This window comes from Lynx canadensis, chromosome E3, assembly GCF_007474595.2.
Source record: "Lynx canadensis isolate LIC74 chromosome E3, mLynCan4.pri.v2, whole genome shotgun sequence".
NCBI lineage: Eukaryota > Metazoa > Chordata > Mammalia > Carnivora > Felidae > Lynx > Lynx canadensis.
In genome coordinates, this window is record NC_044318.1 from 11,595,091 (window position 1) to 11,603,376 (window position 8,286).

The following is an 8,286-nucleotide window of genomic DNA, read 5'->3' on the forward strand; positions in this document are numbered from 1 at the left end:
CTGTATCCCTTGGGTAAATTCCTAGCAGTGCTATTGCTGGGTCATAGGGTAGATCTATTTTTAATTTTTGGAAGAACCTCCACATTGTTTTCCAGAGTGGCGGCACCAGTTTGCACACCCACCAACAGTGCAAGAGGGTTCCCGTTTCTCCACATTCTCTCCAGCATCTATAGTCTCCTGATTTGTTCATTTTGGCCACTCTGACTGGCATGAGGTGATATCTCAGTGTGATTTTGATTTGTATTTCCCTGATGAGGAGCGACGTTGAGAATCTTTTCATGAGCCTGTTGGCCATCTGGATGTGTTCTTTAGAGAAGTGTCTATTCATGTTTTCTGCCCATTTATTTACTGGATTATTTGTTTTTCAGGTGTGGAGTTTGGTGAGTTCTTTATAGATTTTGGATACCAGCAGCTTTAAGGTTAAAGATGGTGCTTTGATTTCCTTGATATCACAGCCCTTGGCATATCTCACCCAAATGCAATGACTGCCCATCTATATTGGTTTTTCTTTTTTTTTTTTTTTAATTGTTAAAGTGTATTTACTTATTTGTGGCTGAGAGAGAGGACACACAAGAGAGGCAGAGAGAGAGAGGGAGAGAGAGAATCCCAAGAAGGCTCTACGCTATCAGCAGAGAGCCTGACTCAGGGCTCAAACTACCAAACCATGAGATCATGACCTGAGCCAAAACCAAAAGTCAGACATTTAACTGAGCCATCCAGATGCCCTTGTATTAGTGGTTCTTAAACATATTGCTTCAACACATTGTTTCTCATGTGATTTGTTTTTAAGTTTATTTATTTTTGAGAGAAAGAGATTGAGAGAGAAAGTGAGCAGGGGAGGGACAGGGGGAGAGGGAGAGAGAAAGGGGAAGAGAGGGAGAGAGAGAGAGAGACAGAGAGAGAGAGAGGGAGGGGGGGAGAGAGAGAGAGAGAGAGAGAGAGAGAGAGAGAGAGAGAGAATGAATCCCAAGTAGGCTCCATGCTGTCAGCACAGAACCTGACATGGGGCTCAAACTCATGAACCATGAGATCATGACCTGAGCCAAAATCAAGAGCCAGACCCTCAACTGATTGAGCAACCTGGTGCCCCTCATGTAACTTGTTTTTGCAATATACACCAAGTTTATGGATACCTTTACTCGTATTTTTTTAGTGTTTATTTTTGAGGGGCTCCTGGGTGGTTCAGTCGATTAAGCATCCCACTTTGGCTTAGGTCATGATCTCATGTTTATTTTTTGAGAGAGAGAGAGAGAGAGAGAGAGAGCGCGAGCACACACGATCAAGCGGTAGGAGCAGAGAGAAGGGGACAGAGGATCCTAAGGGGGCTCTGCACTGACAGCAGACAGCCCGTTGTAGGGCTCAAATTCACAAACCGTGGGATCGTGACCTGAGCCAAAGTCAGACGTTTAATCGACTGAGCCACTCAGGTGCCCTAACACCTTGACTTTTAAAAGGAAATTGAAGCATGTATAAGTTTACCCCCACAATTATATTATGAACCATGATTCAAGTCATTTTGGGTGCTCTCTTGAATGGGGGGTGAGGTTGGCACACTTGAGAGCTAGTAACTTTGCATGAGCTGAGGGCATCCATTGGACTGAGTTATAGACATGATCCTTACCCATGATTTGGATTGTAAAATCAAGCAAACTAATAAATATGGGGAGTTGACTTTTCATGACATTTTAAAAATACTTTATTATATAAGCAATACAAGCTTTTATGTAACATATAGAGAGCAAAACTCTTCTCCCTCTAAACTGACTGTAGCTGTGTCCAGATTTTATCTACGCCCATATGTGCACCGTTACATTCCAGCGTGGAGTTGCCTTTTAAAGCTCTACTCTACTCTACAAGGCAGACATAGTATTCCACTGTGTGGACAAATGTCATTTTTTCAGCCAAGCCTCTTACATCGGACACTGAAGTCGTTTCCATTTTGCATTACTACAAACAAGGCGGCAATGCCTATTTTTATACACAGCTTTGCAATTCATGTGACTGCTTTTTGGAGAACGGATTCCTTAAAATGTCGTTTGGCAAGATCAGAATTTGAAACGCACCTTCCTTTTGACCCCGCTGTGCCACTTTTTGTGTAGCCAATGCTTTAGCAGATTGCCACCTCCTCGGCATTGTCTAGCATTCCCTTCCTGCAACCTCTTTCCTTTTAAAATAGCTTTGGGTACAGAGTGTGGGAAAGGAAGAAGAAAACTGTTGACGTGATGCTAGCAAGAAGCATGGTGATTTCTACCATGTTGAATGCCTATGGGGTGTGGGCCGCCATTGTATCTACCAAAGTTCAGGGATCCTATTTTCAGCCCCTTATATGCAGCTTCTCTGGGATTCTGGCCTAGGAAAGCATCAATAATTTGAAAGACTTGGAACCTGCTGGCCTGAGAAGTTGTAGACTGGCCAGGACGTAGTACAAACCTGGACAATCTCCCACTGCCACTCCCCGCTATCCATCATCTCTCTCTCAGCCCTGGCCAGTGATAGCTTTGAATCTGTTCCATAGTTTTCTCCCAGAGTTTTGGTAAAAATGGGGGAAAGCTGTGGGGGCAAGCAAACCTTGTGTTTCCTTTTATATATGGGCCCTCAATGGGCAAAGTGTTCAAAGAACTATCCTGGGTTCTCCATCCTGCTGTGGATGCCTTAAACTTAGCACTTCGGAACAGATCTGTGTTCATTTCATTACTCTCGAAAAGTGAGTCTCTAAAGTACACTGGAGGTCTTCTGTGAAGCTGGGATGTTCTTGGGACCCTACTTGGTCAAGCCTATGGAAAGGAATGATTGACCACAAAAATGCTGTCAGTGCTCAGCATGAAACAGCAGATAAAGGAGGCTCCTTGAACGACAGCAGAGGCTGCTAACCTACTGAGGGAATCAAGACAAGGAATCGCACAATTAAAATTCGGCTGCTATGTAAAGTCACCAGTTGAGTCCAGCTCATTGGTTATAGGCTGAGTGCTTTCAAATCTACCCTAGTGACAATGAAGTTTCTTTAGTTCCCAAGCACGGCTGGTCCAAATCCAGACAGAGAAGTAGACAAGCCCCATCCTTAACTCCTAACTGCTTGCTGGAGTGCCAGAGTGGCAGCTCATATGGAAAAATAGTATGACTCATCAAACTACTGGGAAAAAGAAAAACAGACCTGAGAGTTTATAACATAAAATTGACCAATAATGTAAAATTGGCCGATGACCACTTTTCCCACAACTGCTACCAAGATGGTAGTCTCTTCTACTGTGATTATGAAATGGATAAAAATAAATAACCTTCATCCACTGCAACTAAGGGGGATGTTTAATAGTGTTACACAGGAAATGACACAGTTGGGCATCCCCTTCAGCTTGGACACATAGAAAATTATCTTGACTGTCTGTAAGGAATAGAAATGAAAAGCCCTCCTCCTTCCGTCAAAGCTCAAACAGAATACAGAGGCAGCAGTAGGTGAGACACAGAAAATTCCATAGACATAGGGAAGTTATTTCTGGATAATTGGCAGCAGACATGTTTCAGAGCACATGGGAGGAAGGATCTCCATAGCAACACAGTTGCTGATGGCTCCATATTTAAACTAAATGTGGAGCCTTTACACTTTCAGAGACTGAAGATTTTCTGTACTTTTTGGTAATCAGTTCTCTAACTCAGGGAAGCAAGCATTCCAGCAGAGGTCCACATAAGGCAAGAAGAGTATGATATATACAGAAAGTAATTCATAGATCTTAGAGGCTTTTGTAGAAGAAAGAAAAACCTGGATCAAATGAAAACAAAAATCACTGGCTAGATCTTTCAGCAATTCCTAGTGAGGGTCAACTGGACGTTAATTACAAGCCTATTGGACAGCATTTTTAGTGTGTTATCTATAATTATGCTTGCATCACATGTACAAGGACATTGTCTATTAGATTCCACAAAAGCTTTTATTTATTTTCAACGACTACTTCTTTGCCTTACAGAGTTTTATGTTGTAGAAAGACAAAACCCCATCTTGTTCAAGATCCTGGTGTTCTATGGTAGACTCAAGTTACTAACTCCCCATACAGAATCCTTCATTGGACAAAGCTTAGTCGATCCATGAGAGTGGATGCCACAAAAGCATCATTAGGGAGATCTTTATTCTTGGTGTTTATTTAGTGATCTGCTATCCTCTGAAAATACTAAAATGGAAATGGAACACAATAGTGATCTTAAAGCACCATTAGTATACTGTTCTCTTAATTTCCCTTTAAAGACTGGCAGATTAAAATTTGGTTTTTGGTACCTCTAGGAACCCACTCCAACACCACCTGTGACACTGAGTGACATTGCCTACCTCCTTGTCCCATCAGCCATGCTACCTCTACTGTTTGATTCTTGGTTAAGGATCCAGTAAAATCAAGTCTTTCTTTTAGTGCAAAGCTTTAAACTTTTACTATTACCAAGGGTGCTAATGGTTTAATGAGAGAACAAAAGCCTTCAGCCAAAGAAATGCAGTGGGTTCTACAGGTTTTTCTAGTTAATACAATGGATATTACAGGTATCCAGACAGTTAAAAGGCATTATTTAAAAAAAAAAAAAAACTCTGTTTCTATGCTTAATTTTCTACCAGTCTTATAAAGCAATGCAATCTATTCCTAAGACAAGAAAGGACATTCTTAAAGCATTTATTATATTTTGGTATTATTTGACCCAGGATCTCCATTTCTGGTAATTCATCCTAAGTCATCCAAAATATGAAAGGGTTTTTACCAATGTTAATCACAGTGTCGTTTTAATAGCTAAAAATTGGAAATAATCTAAATGTCCAGCAATAGGAGAGTGACTAAGCAAATTATGATACATTCATTTATGATGAGCTAATATCTTGCAATATTAATCTTTGTGCTTTTCTGTTCTGCACTCCATTATACATGGCCCTTCTAGCTAATCAGAGGCATTTGAAGGAAATGGGGATTATTAGGGTAAGAATGGAAGGAAAGAAACATATCCAGTCTTGTAATTTCCAAAATAAGCCTTGAAAGTCACAAGGAATCACTTTTGGGGAAAGCTGGCTGATGGAGTTCATGCAACAATCAGTGACTGGAAAGAAAAATGTAGGCAATCATGCCCCCTATCTCTCTTCCTGGTTGGGAGGAGAGATAGGGCATGATCTTGGGGCACAGGGGCCACCTAAGACTAAGGAAATAGGGAATGGACCTATGGAGACCACATGAAGAAAAGGTAGCATCAAGAGACAAGTCAAACATCTCCAATGGAGGAAGCCCATCTCGGGGCAGGTGCTGTGAACCCCAGGGAACAGTTCTCACTGATGCCAACTGGGGCCTTCTGGCAATGGCTCCCTGAAGGTGTCCAATGTTTTTTTTTCCTACCAAATGGAAGATCACCTGTGCCTTGAACCTCTGAATACCTCCAAACTACTCCATTTGGACTGATGCCTTTTAGCATACTCATGAGACCTTAACCCAGATGGTAGGGTCTTCTACGTACAGAGAGTAATCAGAAGATACCAAGAAAAGCTCCAGCGCTAATCCCAGAGTCCAACTGAAGGGTCCTTTAAACATACAATGATAACAACAACTATCATTTACTACCTGCCAAGCACATCTTTATACATTTTGTAAGTATCAAATTCCATCTTCACAATAGCCCTTCCTAAGAGGTAGCTACTCTTTTTTTTTTAATGTTTCTTTATTTTTGAGAGAGAGAGAGAGAGAGAGAGAGAGAGAGAGAGAACGCGCATGAGTGGGGGAGGAGCAGAGACAGAAGAAGACAACAGAGGATCTGAAGCAGACTCTGAGCTGTCAGCGCAGATCCCACTGCAGGGCTCAAACTCACAAACCACAATGTCATGACCTGAGCCAAAGTTAGACGCTTAACTGACTGAGCCACCCAGGCACCCTGAGGTAGACACTCTTTTTAGCCCATTTTAGAAATGGAGAAACTGAGGCAAGAGATACTTAGCAGCTTGCCCAAGACCACACAGCTACTAAATAGTGAATATAGGATTGACACCTAGGTAGTATGGCCCTGGAGCCTATGGTATGCCACTTTCCATAGGCTGCCATTAAAAATAATGTTTCCACTGAATTTGTAACAACCCAGAGGAAGCTTGCATTATCAAGTGAACGGACTAGAATTTAATACTGTGCCTACAATGTGGTACACACAGAAAAAAAACAGGCATAAAAACGTTAATAGTATTTGACTCTAGAGTAGTAGGAAAATTGGATGACTTAAGTTTTCTTTTGTATTCCATATTGAAGATTTTTTTCTATAATGACCATGTAGGACATTTAAACTCGGGGAGAAACTCACTTTCAGTGCGTCTTGAGCTTCTTAAATACACGTGCATGCATGCGCATGCACGCGCACACACACACACACACACACTCGCACACATTTTTTACTTACAAACTCTAGTTCTTTGAAGAAACTGTACACTTTTAGCAATGGAGGGGGAAGCCACAGGGCTTATTTCTGGCTAGAGTAGTTCAAAAGTACTTTGATACTCTGGATAAGAAGCAAGAAATAGCAATTATGCTAAATTTGTCCTCTCTCTTTCTTTGATAGGAGGGACGGGATCATAGATAACAGAGATGAGGTCACCCTAAGTTGTCACCTATGAGTAGCCTTGACATCTTTCTGCATTCTTATAGCTTAGGATTGTCTTGATATACTAACATTCCCAAAGAGAATCAAAGGAAGACAACCCCAACTTTTTCATTTTCACTCATCATATGATGTCTTTTGATGAATACAGAGGCTTAGTTTTCACACGGTTACATGTATTGGTCATGTTCTTTATGGATTTTTCTTTGGGTGTCTTACTCAGGAAGTCCTTCCATACCTTAAATTCATGAAAGCATCTACCTCTATCTTCTTCTAAAAAGCTTGTACATTTAAGTGTTTAATTCAGAGTTCATTTTTGTGCATAGTGTGAAGTACGGATCCAATTCGATGTTTTTCCATGTAGATACCAAATACCTCAGCACCATTAATTAAAACATTGACTTTTTCCCACCGGTATGTAATATCACCTCTATCATCTGGGCTCTCTATTCTGTTCCAGTGGGCTATACCTATGTCGGTACCTCCCTGATTCAATTACCGTAGACTCATAACAAGTCTTGAGATCTGAGAGCCACACTAAAGATGGAAAAGAAGTACCATGCTGAGGACTGCCTAGAGAAATCACTTTAGAACTTCCAGTATCCAAAGATCAAACCAACCAACCAAAAACAAAACAAAACAAAAAAACAACAATGAAACGTAGATAGTTGTGCCCCATCGTTAGACTTGGTTTGCCTTGTGTTTGTCTATTGGGAGTCTTTATCGCCATCCCACCCCTGCTACATGAACACATGATTATTATAGATTTATGGACTTATCATGTATTATTGGCCATGGGGATAAAAAGAGAAGAGAAAAATTAGAGAGCCACAGATACACAGCACTCATGGGTAAAAACAGAACGAGGTCACTATTTGGGCTTTTATCTGACAGCGTCCAAGGGAAGAGGGACTCCCTGGTAGCATTAACATCTTGATGTTCTGGGATTCTGGGAAGATGGCGGCGTAGGAGGACGCTGGGCTCACCGCGCGTCCTGCTGATCACTTAGATTCCACCTACACCTGCCTAAATAACCCAGAAAACCGCCAGAGGATTAGCAGAACAGAGTCACCGGACCCAAGTGCAGACGAGAGGCCCACGGAAGAGGGTAGGAAGGGCGGCGAGGCGGTGCGCGCTCCACGGACTGGCGGGAGGGAGCCGGGGCGGAGGGGCGGCTCGCCGGCCAAGCAGAGCCCCCGAGTCCGGCTTGCAAAAGCGGAGGGGCCTGACGGACTGTGTTCAGACAGCAAGCGCGACTTAGCGTCTGGGAGGTCATAAGTTAACAGCTCTGCTCGGAAAGCGGGAAGGCTGGAGGACAAAGGGAGGGTGAGCTGCGGAGCCCCCGGACGACAGAGCTCAGTTTGGCCGGGAACAAAGGCGCTAGCCAGCGCCATCTCCCCCGCCCATCCCCCAGCCAAAATCCCAAAGGGAACCGGCTCCGGCCAGGGAAATTGCTCGCTCCGCGCGAACACCCAACTCTGTGCTTCTGCGGAGCCAAACCTCCGGCAGCGATTTGACTCCCTCCGGCTGCCACAGGGCCCCTCCTGAAGTGGATCACCTAAGGAGAAGCGAGCTAAGCCTGCCCCCCCTCCCGCCGTGCACCTTGCCTTCCCACCCCAGCTAATACGCCAGATCCCCAGCATCACAAGCCTGGCAGTGTGCAAGTAGCCCAGACGGGCCACGCCACCCCACAGT